This window comes from Erithacus rubecula (assembly GCF_903797595.1).
Source record: "Erithacus rubecula genome assembly, chromosome: 3".
NCBI lineage: Eukaryota > Metazoa > Chordata > Aves > Passeriformes > Muscicapidae > Erithacus > Erithacus rubecula.
In genome coordinates this window covers 63,177,822-63,202,795 of record NC_136689.1, presented here as the reverse complement: position 1 = coordinate 63,202,795, position 24,974 = coordinate 63,177,822, and the positions used below count along the sequence as shown (strand labels likewise).

General features: G+C 43.4%; 1 long non-coding RNA gene across 1 annotated transcript in view; it reads right to left on the bottom strand.

Annotated features, from left to right (window-relative positions):
* Nucleotides 1-24,974, bottom strand: part of LOC306799597 — a 48,429-nt gene that overhangs the window by 20,395 nt on the left and 3,060 nt on the right. The window contains exon 2 of the long non-coding RNA XR_013773638.1: nt 972-1,183. This is a non-coding gene — a long non-coding RNA (uncharacterized lncRNA). The remainder of the gene's footprint in view (nt 1-971; nt 1,184-24,974) is intronic.

Genomic DNA, 24,974 nt, shown 5'->3' with positions numbered 1-24,974 from the left:
GGCCAGCATGATTTATTTAATTACATCATAAATCTGCTTCCTTATCTTTTCCATCACCCATGTAAGGATTTAGCTTCTATGACTATTCTTTGGGTGTGAAAGCTAAGGAGCAAAGTTAAGACTGTTAAGCTCCAATTTTATCAATTAGTGATAAAATGTTTATTATGGCATGGAGTTTGTGCTTTGTTCTGCATGATGTGATTCTTGCCTCAGGGGTCATTTACATTTCAAATGCTCAAGAGTAGGTGTGTGGTAATGCATAGACATGCCTATATGTTTGTGTGTTAGGCTGACAGAAAGAAGAAATACTTCATTAAACATGTAGGTCAGTAGCATTCTCAATCTCCTTTTCTTGCACTGTTTGTGCCCTGTGGTATTGCCCTCTGCAGGGAAATTTGTGTGCTGTGGACCAGAAAATGGGGAGCATGAGCTGGGGAACTTGTGAAGGTTTTTGGAATGGTGGGGTACATGGCCTCCTGAAGTGTCTTAAATTGTCTATAGGAGATACTCAATTTTTCCTGTTGACATCTAGAACTTTCCCTTAAATATGAGAAATGACCTGTGTGATCTTCAAAAGTTCATCTCTAATGGGAAGATGGACAAAGTTGCTCATGTCTTTGTGCTTATGTACTGCACCCCAATGGGCTGTACCAGTCCCCTGGGACATCATATACCAAACACAAGCTACCCCCTTCTTTTCCAGAGAAAATCTTCTTGGCAATATTCTCAGTGAAAATGTATTTACTACCAAGAGTTGCAGTATTTTCCCTATCCAGGATACGAGCTCTTGCTAGCTTTGACTCCACAAGTAATAGAAAATAAGCTTAACAGGGAATGCTCTGCTTGGCTTCTGAACAACGTGGGTGTTCAGTCAGCCTCTGAGAAAATACTCTCTTTCTTGCTGAACTGAAAAGAAAGGCACTTAAGCTTCTATTAAAACAGCTTTTGACTTTGTAGAAAGTGAAACTTACCATTTTCCAGTGTTTTTGGCTTCCACCTACAGTATGTTAATTGAAGGAACACAGGGGCTTTGTGCATTGATGATGGTTATCTCCATAGGAAATCCAGTATTGTGGTTACACTGGCTGGTTTTTTGTCTTTCCCAGTTGTAGGACTTCTTTTCACTTGCAGGATTTCCTTGTTTCAAATATTTCTTCACAGACTCAAGTGCTTTTTTTCCACCCTCTGAAAGAAAAGGTCAATGAAACAGAGATGAGCAAAGGAGGAAAAAGTCTTTCCATTTACTTACCCTCCTGCCAATTCAAACACTTTTGTTCCACACAGGGTTTCCCTGCATGCCTCTCCTGATGGTGCACAAGACTTTCCTCAGGAAAAAGCTCTGCTTCTCTCCAAAATGTCATTAAATAACTTTGCCACTGTCAGCAATATATGTTTTTAATCAATGGCATGGGGTTTTTTTTTGTCCCTGTTACAGTCTAAGGAATTTTGGCAGGTATCACACACTGATGGATGCTGCGTGGCCTTACTTTACTGTTCCCTATATATTTATGGGGGAGGCTGACACTCAGAGCTGTTCAATAGCTCTGGAACATTTATTTCAGCAGTTCCTTCATCTGCATATCTGCAGCTGTCTATGTTGAAGCTTTGTGCTGGGGAACCAAAAGGATAAACAGAGCTCATCCAGGGTAAAAATCAGCTACTTTGTGGGCTTCACTAAAAAGTTTTGAGAGAAATGCAGCTGGTAAACTGAATCACAATTTTGGTTTGAAATTATTATGCTTTTGAATAACTCAAACTTTTAAAAAATATTTTTCTTGTTCTTCTTGTTGGGACAGTGTCTAGAGCCAGACCCACCATATGGATTATGCAAACATAAAATAAAGGGTCAATCTCTACACTGAAGATCATTCATCTAGCTTTAAAATGACTAGTCGTGCTGTCACGACTTTTAAAGGTCATTTTTGTTTGTTTTTTAAACCTGCTTGTTGTCTTGGGTAACAACAAACAAACAAAACAGTGCTCAGGCCCTGCCCTTATTCTGATAAGGGACACTGGAACTGTGATCCTGCGTGGAATTTGCCTCCTGAGCATTAAGTGGTGACTGTCCACCAATGAGTAACTACTCAGTGTGAATTTTCTGACACACTTCAGGTCTCAAAGATGAACTTAGTGGAAAAAAAACCACCAGATGACCCATGGGAGGTGTCAGGAAATAGCTGAGCAAGCTTGTGACAAAACTGTGAGTTAAAGGACTGTGCAAAGAGTTTATGCTACCCATGAAGGGTGTGAATCTTTAGGCGAACTCCGGGCAGGGCTGCAGTAAACCATAACTTAATCCTTCGAGCATGTGGGGTGCAGGATGAGGCTGAGTAGAGTCACTTGGCTTGGGGATCTTTTCTGTTTGCCAGGAGAGTCAGTCTGGAGGAAACCTTGGAAACAGAGCACACTTGCTTTTTATTTTATTTTTATTTTTTATATAGCTTGGTAACTTTCACTCTTTGCCTCTGTCTCTTTTGGCTGGCTGGGGCTGGGGGGTCTCTGAGTTATGGCAGTGGCTCCTGCACTTCAGATGCTTTCACTGTGCTCTCGATGCATGTAGAGAATTCAGGAGGCATGACTTCCTTCCTCCCCCAAGGTCCTCTTTGTCCAAAGTCACAGAAGACATGGCTACAATAGCTGCTGCCTTAAAGGACACTTCTAACATGGCACTAACAGCTGCCAGCACTCTCAACCAAAATAGATTTATAACAAAGGCCCTGGTAAGCTGTAGGGTCCTTCAGCTGACAGCAAGACTGCAGGTAAAGGTTGCACAGCAGTCTCCTTTCTCTGATCCCACAAATGAGGAAAACTGATGTCCTGGCAAGGGCTTTTCCCGTCTGTCTGGGTCTTAAGCACAGAAGCAGAACTTCCCAAGAAAGAAAAAGAAATTATATTTTTGTGTGCAAGTAGCTGCTGGCTGTTGGTTGTATTTGTTCTTGTTTACTCCCTTCTTGTCCTCCCAACTTCTAAAATATTTTCAACATGTTGGACCCAACTGCTTATCCCTCATCCAGCCTGCAGAAGATTTAAGCACAGGATCAAAGACTTCTCTATACATCAAATACATCAAGTCCAGAGGAATGAAGGGGCCAGAGGTGATTTGTTGTCCCAAACCGAGTGTATTTAGTTCAACATCTATTCACAATTGTGATCAGACATTGGCCAAAGAGTTTGGCCAGGTGGGAGACAGCTTTGGGGGGATTCCTCATGAAAGCAGCATATTCTGCCTTGCTACAGGACTGCTGCTTTTGGCCTCACCTAGCTCATCTCTCTCTGGACTCTGTTTTGAAGAAGCTTTTGTGATCAGTTCTGCTCTCCTCCTTTTTAGCTCCTGTGGTGTGTGACCCATGGGCTGCTTTTGGCCCCGCCTCTCAAGGCAGAGGGCAGGAGCCTTATTTCCCTCTCTTGTGTTCCCTCACGCCACCTTTTCTCCTGCAAGGTGTGACCTTGAGCAAGGGCAGTCTGTGTCCCTTCAGGGGAGTGATGGCCAGCCAGCTTGTGCAGGATTTCTTGCTTGTGCTGGATACACGTCTCTCCTGTGACCTGGGAATTGTGCTGGCACTGCTGGAGTTTGGGTGGTGGGAATCTTGCTGGCATGGCTATAGTAATCCCAGTGTCAGTTCCTTGCTTGTGGATCAAGAGTGTAGCTCAGTCTCCTTGAGATATTTATGAAGTGATAACCCTCAGCTATGGCAGGACAGGCAGTATGTTTAATCCTAGCAGTCCCTTCCTTTCCTGAGATTTGATACTGACCTGCTGATGTACGCTGAGCCTGGGGAGGAACACAGAACTGGAGGGAGCCTGGGCTGGGGGATCCATACAACAGAGGAAAGCAGAATGGCCTTTTGTGTAGGGCATCAAGTCTGGAGTCTGTTGACATGTCATTTCATCTGTTGGTGTGGGATTTTGCCACTGCCCAAGAGTAAGGCATGAAACCAGTTTATGAAGTGCCTGAAGCATTTATTTCTCTGGCTTACTTCAGAGACTCTTAAAGGGAATTGCATAACTTGCCACCGTGTTAGACAGCAGTGACCTCATGCTAAATCCCATAAACCAAAGGTTGCAGGATACTTGAGCTTGACTTTATAGCTTAGGTGACCAAACAGCACTCCAGAGGTAAAAAAGTGTTTCTCAAATGAGTGCTTTGGGATGATTACCCTTGCGTTTCAATTAATACCTTCAGTTCTCTAGTGCAGTCTGAGACACACAAAACCCATTTATTTTTCCCAAATGGTACCAAGATCAACATACCCTTCTATGATCAATGTGGTTTATAAGAGTAAACCATAGTACTAAAGATGATGGAAAGACAGATCAATTAAAATACTTTTTAAAATAAAGGCACTAAAAAAATCCTTGTCAAATGCAAGCATAAAATCTTAAGCCCCTCTCTTCTAAAGGACAACACTCTACTGAGAGGGCTGACTGTTGCTCTGTGTACTCCATGATTTTATTTTATACCCTTTCATAGCAGTGAGAAAAGAAAATAAAGCACAACCCACATGCCTTCCAGATCTGCCATAAGGCATTTCAGCCCCTCCTCTTGCTCCGTAATGAACAAATGCTCTGTGCCTTTGCTCCACAAACAGACTACTTATTCCTTGACACTGAATTCACCTTTCATTAGGTATATTATTTTCAGTAGTGTATTTCAAATTGTTGCCTTTTCAGGTACAAATAAAGGGCTGTTGGAAGTTAGTGGATTCTAACTTGGAGAAGAGTCTGAGGCTGCAGAGGCAATCCTTGTGAGCTGAGCAGGTAACACTGAGGCAGTGAGCCCTGGTATGAGGATTTGAAGTGACTTATAATGCTGGCTAGGGCAACAGAGTCCACATTTTAGGCATGATGAGAGGCTCTCATCTTTGGCAATTCTCTGTGGCAGGATTCCAGCTATAGTCACTTGCAGCTGGAATTGGCTACCTTACATACTCTGTTTACAGGGACACCAGTCAGAAGAGTTCTAGGTGCAGAAATGCAGAGGAAAGTGTTGATAGGTAGGAGTAGAGAGAACCAGAAGAAGCTGGCTAAATGAAAGGATAGATCATAGAACCAAAAAATGAAGTGACCTTAAAGATCATCTAGTTCCTGCCAAAAGCAGGGACATCTCCCACTAGATGGCTGAGGCCTAAGCTTTGATTAATTAGTGTTTGGTTTTGCTGTTCAGAACATGCATGGAAACTGAGAACATACCCTATGTACAGAGAATGTATCCTAATTCCCAAATAACCTGCAGTGAGAATTGCCAGATGCTTCAGGCTTGGAAGATCCTGCTGGAAGTGTTTACAGGTCTGCCAGGCTTAGAGCAGGTGGGCTGATGGCTTTGGAGCCAAACCACAGGCACAGCTCAGTAACCAGTCCCAGTCCCTGAAATGAGCTGCTCCTGAGGAGGCTGCATGGGACAGCTGAACTGAGCTGCAGCTTTAGCCTCAGACCATAAGTACCTCTCAGCCTGGAGAGCAACTGGATGGAGAGCACTACCCCAGAGGTCACTCTCCTTCAGGGCTGTATTTTCTTTCTCAGCAGCAGGCTGCAAACCTGCTGGGAGCTCTGTCTCACCTTTTGGGAGAAGGACCATAAAGGGAGTAATAATGGGCTATTTCACTGCCTCTAGCAGAGAGGTGTAAATGTTGCTCCAAGAATCCTTCTCACAAGTGAAAATCTGTCACTTCAATATATTTATTGGAAAACATTAAGAAAATTATACTAGAAGCATCCTATTAATGTCTGTGCTTTTATATAATACTAATGGCACATTCTAAAGTGGATACACTTTTCTCCCTGTCACACAGCAGAGTCAGTCTCTCCTTTTCACAGTGTGTGGCTCCATACTGATCTGGTATAAATTGTATGTGCCCTTCAGCCCTGAACAAATGTAGTTAATTTTATGTTTGGCTCTCAGGTAGTGCTGCTGTTGTAGATGTCCATACAGTGTTTTTCTGCCTACTGATGAGAGGCAATGTTTTGGGAGAAGCAGAGGAGCACAGAAAGAATTCATCAGCATCCAGGGCAGGATGTGCTGCACCTACCATCAGGCATCTCATCTGAGCCTCTTCTCAATGGGTGGGGAAAAGCATGTTTAAAATCTCTCTTCAGCTGCAGTCTGTTACTTCCAATTTTTGTTTTTTGAGGAGCAGAAGTGGTAAAAAATATGCAATCTAAAATATTTTTTTCCTTTCCATTTAAAACATGCTTTTAATATAAAAATTTATATGCTTTTAAACAGTTTTGTTTTGGGAAAGACTAAACTCAAATATTTGAATTTTTTATAGTACTTGCTTACAACTATTTTCTGATTTTGACCCAACTTTGCGTACAGGCTGGTTTAAATGAAAAACAGATTTGTTTAAGATCAAAATGAACTGTGAGGTTTAGAAGAAAAAAATCCCAAACCCTTCTTACTCGTGCATAACATTTTTCTTATGCTACTTGGTTAATTTAAGTATAGCCCTCTGCTTTTGGTTGTTGCATATACCAACCAACCTAGCACAGCAGGCCAAAATGTTTCAGTGTAATTAATTGGAAGCAGATGAATATGAATTAACTATTTTTAAAGCCCAGGGTTATGTAAGGTAATAGGCATTCTACAGGAACTGTGCAAATGTCATGGATGCAATCTGAAACTATGGAAACTTATTTTGGTGTAAGAGGCCATGATTTTTCTGTCAATACAATGCTCACTACTTCAGCAGCATATTATGACTTTTTACAGAAAATAAAGCAGGGTTCTTCTAGACAGGATACAAGAGCACAGCCCTTGACTAGCACTTGGAGTACTGGCCCTAAAGGAGATGGGGGATTTATGGGCAAATAGTACATGATAAAAGGCCATTCTCATTTACAGGACATTATAAAAATCATAAGGACTAAAGATAAGAAATGCAGATACAGAGGCTGCTTGTACAGTCTGGGTTCTGAGTACTTGACTTGGTAGCTATAGTGTTCTTTTAATTTGTAAACATTTTTGGTGCTAGTAGTGCCTGAGACTGAGATGTGGCATGGAGGACTGATGGATATATGGATGTACATATATAAAGCACATATCCTAATGTGAAGCCCATGCCTGTTTTTTATTCATCCAACCTTTATCCTGTCTGTGAGAGGACAGTTGAGGGAATGGGGGCTTGGAGCTTCTCAGCCTTTCTGAGAGGTATAAGCAAGGACAGGACCCTGCAGTATCAGTTAAATGTGGTGTGCAAAATGCTTCTTGATTCAGTAGGGAAGCCTCACCTGGACAAGGGAGAAGAGCTGTTTTGGTGGCTGCCTCTGTTATTTTGCCATATTAATTCACAAACCCCCCGTGGGCTGCAGCACATATCCTGCTGACGCAAGGTGTTGGTTTTGGCATGACAAGCTGCAGCAGGATGGTAACTGCCTTGCCTGAGGTTAGCAAGAGGAAGAAAACAAACCCAAAGATTAGTTTTTCCAGCCTTTTGCTCCTGGAGGTGGATGAAATTTGTTTGTGTTTCCATGTCAGAGGAGCGTGGACGCTGCAGCTTTTCTCTGTGGGGCACGGCAAACGCTGCTGACACTCTGTTGACAGCATGTTCTGTGGCCGCTGGGTTGAGCTCTGTCAGCTCCCTGAGCAAACTGTGCCAGGCCTGTTTTTCAGTACTGCTAATTCAGTGCTCAGGAAAAAAAACAAGCTGGGCTAAGTCTTGGAAGAGTCTGGCAGCTTTTGTCCCATCTGTTGCAGAGCAATAGGAAAACGATGGGAAATTCCACATGGGCAGTTACAACAGATGGATGCTTCTTCTGTACTTTCCAGCTTTGAGAACTTTTAGGTATAAGCTGTTGCTTTGGGCCTCTCTCAACATATTTGCAAGTAGAGAACAATGATAAAGAGAGTGACAGGTATCCTGGTTTCGGCAGGGATAAAGTCAGTTTTCTTCCTTGTAGCTGGTACAGTGCTGTATTTTTTGATTTAGTACGAGAATAATGTTGATCACACACTGATGTTTTAGTTGTCACTCTGTAGTGATTACCCTAAGTCAAGGACTTTCCATGTTCTGCCAGCAAGGAGGTGCACAAGAAGCTGGGAAGGAGCATGACTGGGACAGCTGGCCCGAACTGGCCAAAGGGATATTCCATACAATAGGGCATCCTGCTCCATTTGTCAGCTGGGGGAGTTGCCCAGGGGGGACTGATGGCTGCTCAGGGACTGGCTGGGTATCAGTCAGGGAGTGGTGAGCAACTGTGTTGTGTATCACTTGTCTTTCTCGGGTTTTATTTCTCTTTTTCTCCTGGTTGCCTCCCTTTTCATTGCAATTATTATTTTACAACTATCATATTATTTAAATTATTAAACTGTTCTTATCTCAACCCCGCAGGCTTTACCTTTTTTCCAGTTCTCCGCCCCCTCCCACTGCAGGGGGACAGGGTGTGTGAATGGGTGTCTGCATGGTTCTTAATTGGTGGCTGGGATTCACCCACCAAACAACAGGGATCAAGTCCTGCACCAGTGAGCACTCAGAGTGCCCCAGGCCCTGCCACTTCCCCACCACACTTTGGGAGATACAGCCTGGCAGTGGAAAAGCCAAAGGTGTGCCTGGGGTGGGAGGAGGCAAGTCTCATGAAACAGGGGCTACTAAAGAGCCTAATCAACAGAGCAGGCATGAGTTAAAGTAAAGTACTGTAGTTGAAAGCTAATGAAAAATAAAGCTTGGCTGTCCTGTTAGAAGTGCATGTATCAGCAGGACTCCTGGTGTTCTAATTTAGGTGAAGAATTAGTCACAGGCAGCAGAGCAGAGCCTTGGGGGGGTGCAAAAATCTGCCTCCTGGAGTTCCACTCTTCCCATGAGTGTGCCAGGAGCCCCCTGGTGCCTGGTGGGATGCAGATAGCCATCAACCTTCCACAGTCTCTGGCACAACTGAGCTCAATTTGTCAGGGACCAGCATGGTCCCAGGCAATGAACAAGCAGTCAAGGGTATGTGCCAGTGGAGAGGAGCTGCAGGCACTTTCCAGGTTCTGCCTAGGCAGCTGTCAGGAGAGTGGTGTTCCACCCTCTCCAAGCCCATGAATTTGGAAGGGGGATGGGACCCCTCTGAGTGTACCCATGGCATGCAGCCAAAATCCTTGAGGAAGACATTGTCATAGACTGCTCTTGCCTGTGTGAACATAACCCAGAACAGCGGCTCTGACTCTGCATGAGCTTACACTTGCTGTATGCTATGCCAGGGGCAGGAGAAAAAGAAAGTAAATAAATCCCCAAGCATACCTTTCTATTGAAACCAAATGTGTTTATGTGAAAGGCAGGAGTTACCTAGGAAAGATATGTATTTAAATGTGCATAACTAAGTATCAGTTGTCAGCTACTCATTTGAAGCCCTATAAATAGTGCCTCGTTCATTTTTATGTTATGACGTCCATATGACATTTGGAGGTTAAGTTGGGTATGCTTTCCTCTGAGCACCAATCCAGTTCTGCATCAGGAATATCAGTTTGCTCCTCTTTATGCTTATTCCCCCCTGGCTTACATGCAGCACTGTCAAATAAACAGAATTTGGAAAATTGCCAAAGGGTAATTGTTTTCAGCATTGGAATAAATACAAAAACACCACTGGTGACATTTTTGTAATTCATTTTTGCTCTGTGTTTTTGTGGGCTTTTTTTCTTTCCCCAGTCACAGCAAGTTGCAATCCCAGATAAACATCTCCTTAGCATCCCAGTCAGGCAATCATCCAAGCCCAAATGTATATGTTGGTTTTGCTGACAAAAAGTAGGGCATGCCACTTGGCAGCAAATGCTTCTCCAAGTTCAGCAATCCTCTGACATAAATGTATATATATATATATGCAGGGGGGTTTTGTTTGGTTTTGTTGGTTTTGTATTTTCCTCACCCCCTAAAGTTCTGTAAGCTATTTTCCTTAAAAAACTCCAACAATAATGAAAAACACTTGTTTGTAGCAAGGTCTGAATTGCTGCATTGGATGCTTGCCTGGACTCACTGTCTTGGGGGTCAGATGAGCTCAGGGCACAGACTGGGGAGAGGGTGCAGGGTGGCAGCAGGGTGGACTGGCAGGCAAACAGGGTTGTAATTAAATGTGCTGTGTGAGGTGGCTCAGCCACCCATGCAAATATCCCCAGCATTCAGTTTTCTCATGTACAAAAGCAGCTCTTGAGACCTTCATGCTCCAGCAGCTCTGCCACAGGGGTTACCACCTCTAGGAGATGGTATGAGGAACTGAAGCCTGGCCTTGACTTGGGTTTGCTCCAGGGGAATTCAGCTCATGAGAGCCCAGGTCATGGTGCAGAGTGGGGCTGGGACTGTTTTGCCCACAGTGCTGCAGATCTGTCATCATTCAGAGTCAGATAACCAGACCAGAGTGTTTCCCTTGGAAGGGCAATAATTCTAGAATCTAGTCTTAATGGCTTAATCCAGTGGTGTTCTGTGTAGCTCTGACCATGACTTGGATGTCCTCTGCTCCTCCTCGGGGAAAGACCATCCCTTTTCCCTGGGGTGCTCAGGTCCACACACAACCACATTATTTTGTGTGGGAATAAGAGCTGTTGTACCTGTTGCTCTCATCTCTGGGCTGTTTGAGTAGCAAGATGCCTGTGGAAGAGTTATTCCAATCTTTGTGGCTATAGATGGATCTGATAATTGATCACTTTGGTTCACTGCAGTGTAGTTGTGCAGAACTAACCTCTAACTAACATGGTGTAATGTCTGCACTGCAAATAGCTCAGTGGAGGAAAAAGTCAGGGAGAGGTGTAGTGTCCCAAGGCAGGTGTCTGGAGGGAAACCACTGAATAATTTGCAGTGAAGACCTGACAGTTCGAGGTTCTGCCCAGGTTAGTTCTGCACAACAGCAGTGAACTACTGTTCAGCTGCAACTGAAGGGAAATGTAGGAAATTAAAATGAAAGAGGTAATTCTGTTTGCTTAACTTAGCAGATCTGGCTGTATCTGTAAAAATATGTGATTGCCTTAACATGTAACAAATGAGAAGCAGATCTAAAATACCACTCCTCTATTTTTTCATGGCTTGATCCCCTGATTCTGTGGGAACCATCTGCCTTGAGAGGAGTGAATCCCACTGCTTGTGCCAACTCTGTTAAATCTGATAGCAGATTCAAATGCTGGGAAAGAGGACGTGGGTTTGCCCTTCAACAGGTGACACATTTTTTAAATGTGCTAAGTGATTAACACTGGACAAGACTGGCATTTGTAACTTTCTGGTTGTCCTAGTAGTGCCCAGATGCACACAGGGGCAATCAGAAAGCAGTTTCAATCTATTTACTTTGCTCTGCCAGCTGTCACAAACTCATAGTTGCATATAAACCTTTTTTAGTTGCTGTTGAACAAATGACAGGGGAGGTTGTGCATTTAAAGGAGCATTAGGATAGGTCAGTTTTTTCTGGTGGTACTGGAATGTGCTTTTCTAAGCGTGGAAGCTGCAGAGGTCATAGGAGTCTCTTCCTGCTTTTCCAATAGCAATAAGTTTCAGTTTACAAAACAGTTTCCCTGGGACAAGAACACAAGGCATTTGACAGCCTGGCTAGAGATAAGCTGTTTGGGAATGTTTTTGTCCCAGATCATTTTTGTATCAAAATAAGATCCTACTTTGTCTAAACTAACCCTTTCTATAAGAATTAATAGTTCTGAAAGACTTAGCTGTAAAAATTTCAGGTTTTTTAGTTTGAATGGCCTGTTTTGATTTTTTTGTGTAGTAAACACTAGCTCAAAACTAAAGCTCTGCCTCAAAATTACCTTAATTTTAACACTTACTCATAAGGACCCTAAAACAAGAAAAAAAATATGTTCCTTGCACAAGTGCTCAAAGCTGGGAAAAAGCCCCAACAAAATCAATGAAAGTAAGAACAGCTAGGTGTATCTTAATTTTTGGGGTTTGGTAGATTTCGGTTTTTCTCTAGAATAATTCTTTCACAGCCTCAAATGTTTTCTCCCACTGGAGATTTATTTCTAGTCCAGTTTATTATGGATTCAGTAGTAAATCAATGTCCTCCACAACAGAGAGTTTTGCAGATGCTGTTTGAGAAGGGAAGAAAATCTGGCACAGTCAATATCTAAGTGGATCTACTCAAACCAGAGGCCTTTCCTACGTGATGTTAGGGGTACTTACTTTCTCTCTGATGCTTTCCAGACAGCACTCATGAAGTAAAAAGGATGGTGTCTCTGAAAGGAGGGGTGTGGGGAGGTTTGGGCTGTGCAATGAAGTGTCATTCAATGTATTCATGAAAACATGAAAACTGAGTTGTGTTGAGCTCCATCCTAACTCTACCCCATTGCTCTCCTCTAGTGACTCCAGCTTCTTCTGACATCCTCACCCTGCAGGAAGGGAGCAGAGACCTCCATGGAGGAGGTGGGAGCTCAGCCCTGACAGCTGTGCTCAACCCCCTTTTGCCACGCTGAGGAACTGGAGATGTTTCCCCCACAGACCACTGAAGATGTGTATTGGTAAGGTGAAGCATTTTTGACATCTCTTGTGATGAACATAGGGCTTCTCAAGAAGGCTGCAGTGCCTACAGGGTTTTCCAACAACACAGGGTCACCTGCTAGGACTGAAACAAGTCACTCTCCTTACCATGGCTTTTGTCCCACAGCCACTAGCAATGCTGTGTGTCTGTAGGGCTGCTGCTGCCAGTAAATGGGCTTGTAAATAATCTGGACAGGATCCTGGGAGTGATGATTTGTTTGCTGATGGGGCAGGAACTGTTAGAGGTTGACCTACTCTTCTGTTCTCCCATCTCCTAAAGAACTTTATTGCAAGAACTCTTTTCTCTGTCCCTTTGCATTAGTGGTGTATTTCACTGGGTTTTCCTCCCTCAGAGTTTTATTGTTACCTTTTTTATCTCCCCTGCTCTCTGCTGCTTTTGAGAACCAATGAGGAAGAAGAATCACAGCCTAGGACTTGCCATGAACAGAGTCTGAGCAAATCTATCCATTGCTGCCATCAAGGGCAACCTTAATACTCATTTGTTCCATAGGGAAATTTTAAAATTTCCCATCTGAAATTGTAAATAATTATCTCAAAGGCACAAGGACGGCAGTAGAGCTGCTGGGGAAATCCTAGAGGACTCACCCTGGGAAAACAGGGCTGGGTTGGATGAGGTTTTATGTAATAATTCTTGCTCCACCTTCCACTGACACCTCAGACGAATAGTCCTCGCCCTTTCCTGAATTAAAACAGGCTGACCAAAAGTTCCTTCCAGCAGGTCAGCTGCCTGCTGCTTCTTGATAAACATGCTTTATGTCAAACAGCTTAGGTCAGTGCAAGCTTTCCCTGCCCTTGAGCCCCTCTGCAGTTGTAGTAGCTGCTGCTGCCCTTCCTGCTGGGAGTCAGTGTGCTTGCCAAAGGGAGAGCACCATGGCAGGTCTTGGGAGAGGAAGCATCCTGCTGACGAAAAGGGAGAAAAAGGTGGAGTCCAAGACTTTGTGCAAGGCTCCCACCCAAAATCCTCTTAATCATCTTGTGTAACACCCCTGTTTAATTTCAGGAAGTCCTTAACTTTTACGTAGTTTCCCAAGTATTTGCATCAGCAAGAAAATGGTGCTGAAATGAAGTGCTGATGAGCCTCTGGAAACCTCGAATGATCTTTGATGGCTTGACTCCAGAGCCAGCCAAGGCACAGTGGATCACCTCTTGAAGGTTGGCCATCCCCAGAGTAGCCCTGTAAGCCAAACCCAATGAGCAAATCAGTGGAATGGCTCCATGCTGCAAAGGCTGTTCCATGTTCTTAACTCAGAAGCTGGAAAATTCAGAGCCAGCAGTAAATATTTGTTCCACTTTCAAAGCTGAGCATCAGGGAGCCATTCTTTAAATAGTGGATGCCTGTTCTCTGAGCCCAGATGTGCTTATAGCCTGTGTCTTGCCAGTGTTTTCCTTTCCTCCTGCTTCCCACATGAATGCGTGTGCAATTCTGGCCATCCATCTTTGCCCTTTAAAGCTGGTCTGAGGGGTAGCAGCTGTTCCTTCTTCTACAGAGGTGGCAGTAATATTGGACAAATTGTTTTCAGCCTTAATCAGTAAAGCTTGCCACACGAGTGATCCTAGTTCTTGCCAGAAGTGATAAATAGGACTCAATTTTGGAGCACATGAAATGTTAGACAAAATACATTAGTCAAAGACACTTCAGAGTATCAGTTACATTCTTGTGGTATGTAGGTAATAATTCAGTTCTTAAAACCTTCCACCTGGATTTGGAAGGTCACCTGAGCTCCTGTTGCAGGCATTTAGCAGCAAGTTAGAGTGTGAGGTAGCAGTGAATTGATAGATTGCCCTGTGTTTCCATTTATGTAACTCGAAACAGCAGTAGACTCCAGCCTGAAATTTGAGATACTGGTCTTCACTAATCCATTTTACTGGGTCCAGGCTGGGAGGTTTCTTTTTCTGTTCTGTTTCTCACTACCATTTTATACAGACAGCTAATCTCAGATTGTCACAGCTTTATCCCTTCTTTAAATAGCACAAGTTGTGCAGACCTATGGTGATGAGATGCACCAAGCAGAAATGATCATCTCATGATGGTCAGGTGTCCCTTCCTGCCTCCTCTGGTGTCTGCCTTTGCTGTAATGTGTGTGCAATGGAGAGGGGTTACCCTAAATGAATCAGAGGAATCAAGAGCTAATATGCTTAAGAGAGGAGCATTTTCTTTCCAGATTGTATCTGCTCTGTTTCCTTGTCCTGAGTTGCTCCTTTCAGGGAAGGAAGGTCCTGAAGGAAGGCAGGAAGGTTATCCCCCTCATTACTGGTCATGTGCACTGCAGGGCTGCTGGAGGGATCTGTCAGATTTGGCTGTGTCTGACTCAGGCACTGCCCAAAGCTTAACAAATGATGTGGCTTAGAGTGATGGAGTTGCAGCACTTCAAAAAGGGGCTGGTGTGAGAAGGGATAGATTCCACCTGCAACTCTTCCAGCAGGTTTCTTCTCCTGACCAAAAGAAGAGGAAAGGTGAAAGTTTTGAGAGTTTTAACAAGATTTTCTGCCTTTTATTTTTCTTCCCTAAGCAATCATGTTTGTGATCACATGCAGAAATTTTCTTTCTGATCCAACAGAGGAGACATGATGTAGAAGTCAGAATGACCAAGAAAAATCACAGTTTTTTCTGCTACAGCCTGAGAAAAAGTACATTCTCATTTACTGCACTCATATGTACTTCCATCATGTTTCAGCACCATGAACTGGAAAAGAACTGCAACTTAGTTGTCAGGGCATTGAAGCCAAAAATAAAGAAAAAAATGGGAGTTATGACTCAAACAGTTGAAAAGTGGGTGGCAATCTGATAAATTCTGGGGCAAATCACAGGAGAGACATTACAGAGCTGAAGTTAAGAAGGGATTAGGAAAAGGACATAAAATGGTAGTTAATGTAAAGCTGTCTTGTGAACTAATTGCCATATAATTTTGGTAAGATGGTGTTTGTTTGATTGGTAGAGGTAAAGTTATTGATGCAACTTAAACATACACTGTTGAAACTTTTGTAAGTCATGATTTTTTCCCACATAATGCTCTCACACTAACAATGTAAGACAATAACAATAAAGGCATCAAATTAGTTTCAATCTGGGTAATAGTCATGCTTCCTAAAGTAATTGTAATATGAGGAGGCATTCAGAATTGATGTTCCTGAGGGATACAGCAAAGGGTTCATTCTTTGAGGCTCAGAGTACTCAGTTGTTGGGTTTTGACCTAGGAACACATGACTTATTTCATTAGACAAAGACAATGATGATGATGCAAGCAGAGATGAAGTAATAAATGACAATGCCAAGGACAGGCCTATTCTTTAGCACGTTCTGCATTGTCTGGTGAACTGATCTCCTCCCCAAAAATGTATATTTGAATCCTCAGCCATATTCAAGGTGCTAACAGAGCAATGATGTGCTTTTACAGCTTGCTGTTTGTCTGGGAGACTGTGTTTTGGAAACCAGTGACTCAGGGTTGTTTTTAATGGAGAGTCAGCTAAACACGCACTCCCTGTGTGATACAGTGTACCCGAAAGCAAATGTCACTGTCTCCCATCAGAGCAGATTGCTGAGTAAAGGTCAAGGAGGTGATATTTCCACGTGTACAGCATTAACCAGACCATTTCTGAAATGTTTATGGTTCTAAAAGGATTTTGACAGATGGGCAGAGAACAGAGACTGAGCTGCATGAGCATAGGCTAAACTGTGCTGTCTAAAGAGAGGCAAGATAATCTGAATCAATTCATTTTGTCAAAGATGACATTTTATATTCATCCACTAACAACTAAAGGCAGGGAGAGAATTAATAATGGCAGATCTCTGGATATAGCAAGGTGGTCAGGTGCTGGAGGTGGACAAATGCAGGGTAGAAAATAGGCAGCTGAAAATGCTTTTTGCTTTCAGTGTCAGCAACTGACCACTTAACTCAGGATGCAGGTTTGCCTGTTACATGAAATAAGCACTGAATCCTTTTTAAAAAAATGCAGTTCTGGTAAACAAGAGCTTGTGGTAAAACCACAGTGGGCATTATAGTTCAAGCAGGCCAGGCTAGGAGAATTCACAGGCACTGATTTCTCCCATACCCAGTACTCTGTGTTTAGATCAGTTTGCCTTTCCTGGTGTGAGTTAAAGCAGGCAGGATACCCCCTGTGTCCACAGCTCTGGCTTTCCCTTGGTCCCTTGGGGAAGGGTGGCTTGTGCTCAGGAGCTGTAATGTGTGAGAAGACCCAGTAAAGGGTCACTGGGTGGTTCTCTGCTAGCACTGTGGGGACCTCAATGCAGGAAGATGCTTTGTGCTATTCTAGTGATTAAATCCCCTGGAGAGGAAAACCAGGCTTTGGCTCAGTATCTCAAGCCTGTTCAAAGCACAAACAAGGATGAAATATGGATCTAATAATCGTGTTCACCTCATGGCTACCAATTGTTTGGTTCTGCAGCCCAGTATTTGGTTCTGTAGCCAGGATGTTAATATTTGGTTTGTTTCCCTTTTGAACACTGCAAATACTGAGCAAAGGTGAAGGTTTTCACAGTAGTTTTTGAACTGTGGCAGCCTTTCAAGAAGAAAGTGAAAGGACAAAGTTCTTAATAAAAAGGATGGCTTTTTCATAGGCCCATGAGACACTGAATTTTTGTGTCACAACTGTTTTTCACATTTGCTATATCATCAGTATATTAATAATGCAGATCCGAGTATTAGGCAAACTGTACATAAACACCTTAAAGACTGAGCAGTAACAGATGTACTGCACATTCATACATAGGAAACTCTCAGGCAGGATGAATTTCTTGGTCAGCTGTGGGATCTGAATTCTAATTTTGAGATAGCAGGAACCTGTCAGTGACTGAAAGTACTGGCTTGTTCACATGTGAATCAAGATTGACCATCGCCAGCTTTCCTACATAGGTGCAATAGGGATGGAAATGTTAGACATTTGGCTGCACTTGGACATGAGAGGAAGCATTTTATGTCAGGCAGCAGGCATATGGCAAAGCCATTCCTTGCTAACATGGGAGACTGACAGGAGTAAGGCAGCAGGCACACCTATGGTTTACATGAAGTGACTTCACTCTGAAGAGTGAGGTGTGGTGGGAGTTAAGTAGGAGTGAGAGGCAGGGGTTCACTAACCTCTCTGAGAGGGAGACAGGAGTTGAAAGAGACACAGAGAGCCATTACTCAGTGCAGAGATAACAGTCTCACTCTTGAATGATCTGCCTCCACCACCTCAGAGGTCATCGGGCAGCCTATGAAGCTTGTCTGGCATGTGTGAGCTGCAACGATGTGGTAAAATGAATGTGTGTGAGTACCCATCCTCTGTGTGCGTGTTTGACACCTGAACAATCCTGCCTAACATGCCATGGGCGAGGAATAATGCCTGCAGAACAAATACACTGAAAAAGCCTCTTGATTCTGTCTATAAGACTTTCCTCTTCCTGCCAGAAGCAAGGCTTTTTGCACAAGCAGTGAGTAACACATCTCATGGTTTTTGATGCACTTTAACTTCTTAGGGGCTGAAAGAACCTTGACTTTACACCCATTTGTAGCCCAGATTAATTTCCCAACTGGAGTAAATGTTACCATCAGAAGAAGGACTCATGACATTAGTGTGGTTGTGTCCATACTGGGGCCTTCCCTTTCACCAGGTTTTAGATTTATTTTCACAGCTGTGCTAGAGCCAAAGTATAGAGTAGATTTAAGGACTTAGTGTCCTGCTTTTCATAGAGGTGGTGTTGCCCATGTGCATATTCAGCTTCATGGGACAGATTTAGAAAAGTCTGTTTTGATAAACTGTTTGCTTGCTTGGCTTGGCATTCCCAAACACTGTGTCAACTTTTCCCAGAGCTGTCTCGGTTAGGTTGGTTGGGGAATTCAGCTCACAGCCCTAAGCCTGCAAGTGGCATGAGTCAAGGGCAAGATAATTTGCTTTATTACTTTTTTTTTTTTTTTCTTGAGTAATTGCACAAGGATTACAAAGCTACTTTCCAAAAGTGGGAAGAGAGGGTCTGAAATGGATCTGAATTTTCTGTTACGTGTTTGGGAGATGAGATGTTGATTGTGATAATTGCGATAGTGATGTCAATTGCCACACTTTCCTTTGGGTGGGAGCTGTTTTTAGATGTGCAGCTCATTCAGTGTGGGTTTTTCTGTGGCCAGAAAAACCCATGCTCATGCAGCACAAGCCACAGTTTCTTGTGTGCCTGCTGCCAGCTGCTTAGAGAGTGAGTGTCAGGGGGTCTGCAGGAGGAGAGGGGCCAAACATGCAGGGAGACATCCTGGATGAGGCCTGGATATTCAGAAACTGATCTGTATCAAAGAGTTCCCAAAGTACATAGGCAACTATGTTGGCTGCCTGGAAGACCTTTGGGGCTCCTGCTGTCCCCCATAATCATCTCTTTCCCATTTTAATACCTTGTGTCCTGAGCTCCACAGGTGGTGAGTACCTGGAGGTGGGTTAGTAAACGTAGGAAAAATGCAAAATAAAATGGAAATAAAATAAAATGGAAACATGGGTGGTGTGAGTGAATATTGAACAACACTGGAAAGTGTGAGGAAAGTTGATGGGGGAAGTTCACACTTTCTTGTAGGCTGGCATATTTGCTAAGAAGAAAAAAATAAGGTTTGTACCTCTGTACTCGGAAATGTTTCTGTTGTTTTCTTAATTTCATTTTGCCTAATGCAAGTTATTGTTTCTCAGAGACCTGATGGTCATTGATATCCTTGTAGTGCTGTAGCGCTCTGCCCATCATCAGGGTGCAGACAGAGAAGTCATTTTACAGGCATTTATTAATGGAGGGTGGATGCCAGAGGAATTCTGCTTTGGACATTGTTTTATTTGCGGAGGCGAAAATGATGAAGACTGAAGAAAATAAGTGAAACGAAGAGGAAACGAAACCTTATTCTAATTTCCAACCTAAACATATTACTGATCAGGATAAACAATATTTTCAGTGTGTGGGAATGCCACTGTCTTTCAGTTGCTGTCACTCACTCATTTCTGCTCTGTTTTCCCGCTGGGAGTGTTTTGGGGCAGCAGTCAGACCCTCCTTCCCCTTCCCTCAGCCAGGCTCAGCTCCTCAGCTGGCTGGGCTTCCACTAGAGGAGAAGAAGCAGTAGTGGCACCATTCACCCTGTGCCACCTCCCAGGCACTTGCCTGTCTGGAAGCAGAGCTGGCCACTGCCCTTCTCTCCTCAGCCCTCTCCTCCCACGCTGTTATTTTTAACCCAGACTGGAGTCTTGCTTCGCTTCACCCCTTGGCCTCCTGCTTCTGCCAACAGAAACAGGCTGTGAAGCTACTGAGTTAACCCCAGCTTTTTCAGCTTCCCAAAGCCCTTCTCAGCCTGGTCATCTCGACTCCATCTGCTGGGAACATTCCCACTGATAACATGGAAGGTGGCACCAGCCTTTTTCTCTGCTAGAACTATGAGAGCAGGCTCATATTGCCTTTGTCATGGATTTGGGAAGAAGCTTGGCAATTATCTAGGCTTCAGGGGAAAGTTATCAGATCCCACAGCACATTCATAACTTGTAAAATATGCTAGTAGTCAGGCATTTTTCTCCTCAGCTTTCCTCATGTTTTCTGCTATAAAATTTCACCCAGCCTCTTGTTGTCATCCTCAAGACTGTACCACCCATGATAGTGAAGAAGGAAAAAAAATCTCAATAAATGTTGCAATTGAAAACCTGTGGGACTAGAACTCTAAACTGGAAGATGCTCCTGGAATACATTTCTACATTAAATTTCTGCATTTTTTTCAGAGTCTGACTGTGCTGACCTCAATAGACTTCAAGCATAATCCATCAGTTACCCCGTACTGAAGTCAGTAGGGGCAGGAGCCACCTGATCTAACTGCACAGGTGTGCACTATACCTAGCTGTAGCTGGAGTAGTCAGAGTGCCTTTGTAGTCAGGGGAGAGTAAATGTGCCTTGGCATTAATCAGTCTGACCTATTTTAGCTTTCTGCCTGAGTACGTCTTTTCACGGAGTGTAATTGAGTTGCCAATAATGAGTTCAAATTTGGATATCTGCATCAGCTGATGTGTACCCTCAAACTTTCCAGTTACTTCACCTGGCTCCAGACCAGGTCTTGGCAGATCAGCATTTAGTCATGACCGCTCACGTAGTTATAATGAAAATCATTTTGGAGTTCTTGCCTCAGAAGACCCTTAACTAAGTGGATGCAGTGCACTTGTGTCTTAGCTTCCCTAAGTGCTAAGAGATATTCAGTGATTGTTGGTATTGTTTCTTTCATGACAAACAACATTTTGCAGTACAAGAATGTCAGAAAAGTTCAGGTAGGAAAGCTCATCTAGCTTTTGAGCTCATCTAGCCCAATCTCCTACTCAAAGTGGGCCCCAGATCACTCAGGGTTTTGTCCAGCTGATCTTGAAAACCTCCAAGTATGAAGATGCTGTGGTGTCTCTGGGCACCTGCTGACACTTTGGCTGTCCTTGGGGAAAATCACTTTCCTCACACCAAGTCAGAAATTCCCATTTTGATGTACAGCTTTTGTCTCTCATTCTCCCACCATGCACCCATGAAGAGCCTGTCTTGGTCCTTGTGGTACCCTTCTCGTAGGGACTGTAGGGCCACTGGCAGATCACCCCCAAGGCCATTCCTTCTCCAGGCAGAATGATTGCTGGTCCTCAGCCTTCATTCAAAGGCCTGCACTGAACTCACCCAAGGCTGTTGGAGCCTTTCCTGTATTGGCATGGGGGGATGGGATGGGTGAAACTGGGCACTGTGTCTGGATATGCTCCAATGAGCACAGAGCAAAGGGGGAAAACCACTTCACCACATCTGCTGGCTGTGCTCCTGCCAGTGCAGCCCAGAGCTCTGCCAGCTGTCCCTGCCACCAGTGTGTACTGCTACTAGCACACATGTAAATTATTCCCTGCCAGCACTCCCTGCCACCAGCCAGTTGCTCCCCAGTCTGTACTGTTCAATTAGCTGAGTTTTGGCAAAGGTTTTCTATGAGTGAGAACTCTGATAAGAAGCAGAAGTCACTCATTCATTATCATTAAGCTATGCATTTAGTATAGTCATAAAAAAGTCTGCTGGTATTTATTGGGAATTCCTTTACAAAGCAAAATGCTCACTGGGATTCATTATTTAGCTGAATTCTGACATGAAATAGAAGTATGAAACTGATGTGTGAACTTTCAAAAGCTCACTGCAAAAGAACATTTAATTCTGTTTCTAGGAGGTGCTGGTGCTGTTTGGAGTGAAAGCCATGAAGTGCTGAGGTGCTCAGGCTGGTGCTCAGCACACTCTTGGTGTGCACAGTGTTGAATTCACCCTTTGAAGCAAGGAATGAGTTTCACACTCTGTTTGAAAGGGAGAAGTCATGGTGCAGAAACCTCTGACCTAATTTTTATTGCCAGAAAGTCAGATATGCAGTCCCAAGCTAGGAATCCACAGTCCTTCTAGAAAGGGAGAAATGGGTCCCTCCAGGGATTCCTGGATTTCATCTCTTCTCTACTTGTTTTCAGGGTGAGAAATAGCCTGTCTGTTTTCACTGGCACTGGCACAACCTGAACAGCCCATCTAAATTATTAATCTTTAAGTAAGGCTAAAATCCTAGTTAAAGCTAAGCCTTGGCATTACAATTTAAATGGTTCTTCCCCAGGCAAGACACAGAGAACTGAGAGTACTTCTAGGTTTTCCTCCAAGTTAAACAAAGCCTCCAGACCATTCCTTATGTTGCCTGAGGGGTGTCATGGAGATTGGCAGGGGGATGTAGGATGGGAGGGGAAACTTTGGGACATGGCAAACACACTATTCTCTTCTTCCTCTCTCACTCCCACCTTTGGCAGGACTTTTTCCCTGCATTGGTGTTGGTATAGATTTGTTGCTGCTGGAGAGATGAATAGAGGGTTGCACTTGGTGTTTCCATTCCCATCTCCTTTCCTCTATGGATGATCCTGGCAAAGGGGACAGAAACTGTCCTCTGCTCCTGATAAAAAGGAACCTAACTTACTTTGTGGAAAAATGTTGCCTTTGGGCTGCCAGAGTGCTTGGAGGTATTGCGAGTTATTGCAGTAGAAATAGCACTGAAATATCTCTAATTTTCCCCTCTGTGTGAGGATCCTGTCTGCTAATTTCACAGCTGAGCCACTTGTTTTCTTCAACACCTCTGAAGAGGCCTAGATAGAGCCCTACAGGGGATGGAAGGTGTTGGCTCTGTACAGTTTCAGATAAGCTGAACTCTCAGGTTGGAGGAAAAAAACAATCACTTGTGTGTATGCAGCACGTAGCAAAATGGCATCCCCCTGGGACACCAGCTCTATTTCCAGTCTGTGGGAATTCTGGCTGGCTTGCACTGCTCACAGGTTTGAGTAGGAGAGCACTTCAAATGAAGGAACTTTGTTACTGACAAGAAAGTTTGACTGTTTTTTCCTGTGTATTACAGAGCTCTCTTGCACAGCCAGCTCACACTGAGAAGTTCTGAGGGTCCCCATCCCAGGGACTGCCCCAGTCTTTCTTCAAATGTACCCTGGTGCTTTTGTTGTAAGAGTTGTGCAGTTACCTAAATGACAGCTAGTCTCAATTAAGATTTAGTTTGGAGGCTGAAAACTATCCAATGATTTAGTCTCAGGGATTAAGGAAAACAAAACCTTACCGACGTCTGGATAAAATTCACATTCCTTTCAATTGTGATCATCCTACATCAAGGAAATGTTTGAAATGTTGGCAGTCTCCTATGATATGCCTGTGAAAGTTATTATATTGCTTTAAGTAAATTAAGAGAAGAGAACCAAGAGCTATAGCACAAATGTGTTATATAAATCTTCATTTTTACAAAAATAATTTGATTGATGTCAAGTCCCAGTGGATGACCTTTAAAAGAGACCACATCAAATGGAGGGGCAGATCTGCAACTCTCCACCCCCACACTGGCTCTTCTCCTCCTTGCTTCTCCTCACCAGAGTGCCTCTAGACAGTTATGTCATCTGTAGCCATAAAATAAATTGAAGATTATCTTTCTCATGAAGGGCAAAAAAGCTCTTTTCTCATCTCCATTGAAGTGGGCCATGTCACTATCTGGGCTAAAAAGTGAGCTATGTTCCTGCATAGGGGGTTTAAATGATTGTTTAAACCTTCTCCTCTTCCTTCATCTCAGATCAAGACATTCTGTGTTAAGAGTGATGATTTTTGTGAGGCCTAGGCAGGGCATGACAGTTCCACCACTTTTAATTTGCTGTTTAATTAATGCTGAAACTTCATAATTTGCTACTCCTGTCTATCAGTGTTCAACTGTTAATTCTAGAGGAAGGAGACAGCCCCTCTGAAAATCAAAATTTCTGAAGCTCTTTGGTTACATCCTAGAAAAAGAACATTTTCTGTACTATGAATCAGGAAGCAGAGTAGAAACAATCATTACACAAGGGTGTCTTATTTTTAGAAAACCATACAAGAGTAATGTAAGACAAAACAAAGTCCTGCTGAGGTGTCATGCCTGAGGCATTTAGGGATGCTGTATTGGCAGACAGGAGTTCATCCATTCAGAGAGAAATAAGCTATTATTTGGAGGTTCAGTAAAAGCAGATTTGTTTCCTTGTGGCCTGGGGCAAAAGGGGGGGATAGGGATGTGGGTGATTCAGAGTCATCTGCCCCCTGTAACAACACATAATTCCCTGCCTCAGCACATCATGGGAAGCTGCTGAAGACAGGACAGGCTGGTGCCCAGCAAGCCAAGGCAGCATCCCTCAGCCTTCAAACCTCAGTGACAAGAGGGAATTTCTTGCAGTCCAGATGATGTGTAAGTGAAATTCATGTTCCCTTCCTTAATTCTTCCCATGAACACATGAACAAATAACCTCTTGTTACGTGTTTCAGTTCCTGATATTCCTCTAGCAGAGCCTTTTGGGCCCTCTCTGGGATCAGATAACTGGTGGGAGGAAGCCAACAGATTGTCAAGCTACCTCAGAAAAAAAAATTCACAGAACTTAGCTCTGTTCTAAGCATCCCTAAAGGTCCCAGAATCCTTTAGAGCTTTTCTTGTTCAGGCTGAATGCATGGATATTTCAGTCATTTCCACAACAAGTAAGATCCAGAAACAAAGATTACACTTTCTCTGAAAGGTAAGTAGAAGATCACAGAACCATAGAATGGTTCCAGCTCCTTCACCTGGATAGGGAACCCATGATGCAGCAACAGGCACAGTTTGAGCACCATTTTTTGGGCAGGGAGCTGTTCAGGCACAGGACAGGATGACCTTGATCAGTAATTAGGCAGAGGGAAGAGCACAAAGACTAGATAGATATAGATATAGATATAGATATAGATATAGATATAGATATAGATATAGATATAGATATAGATATAGATATAGATATAGATATAGATATAGATATAGATATAGATATAGATATAGATATAGATATAGATATAGATATAGATATAGATATAGATGTGGGTTTGATTCCTGTTTTTCCTTACCTGAGGGAAAATGTCTGGACAATGTATTAAGAGTCTCTCCAAAAAGCATACAGGTTGCATAAATTACGGGGCATATTGCCCTTCCAGCATTTTTTGTCATGCCTTGTAAA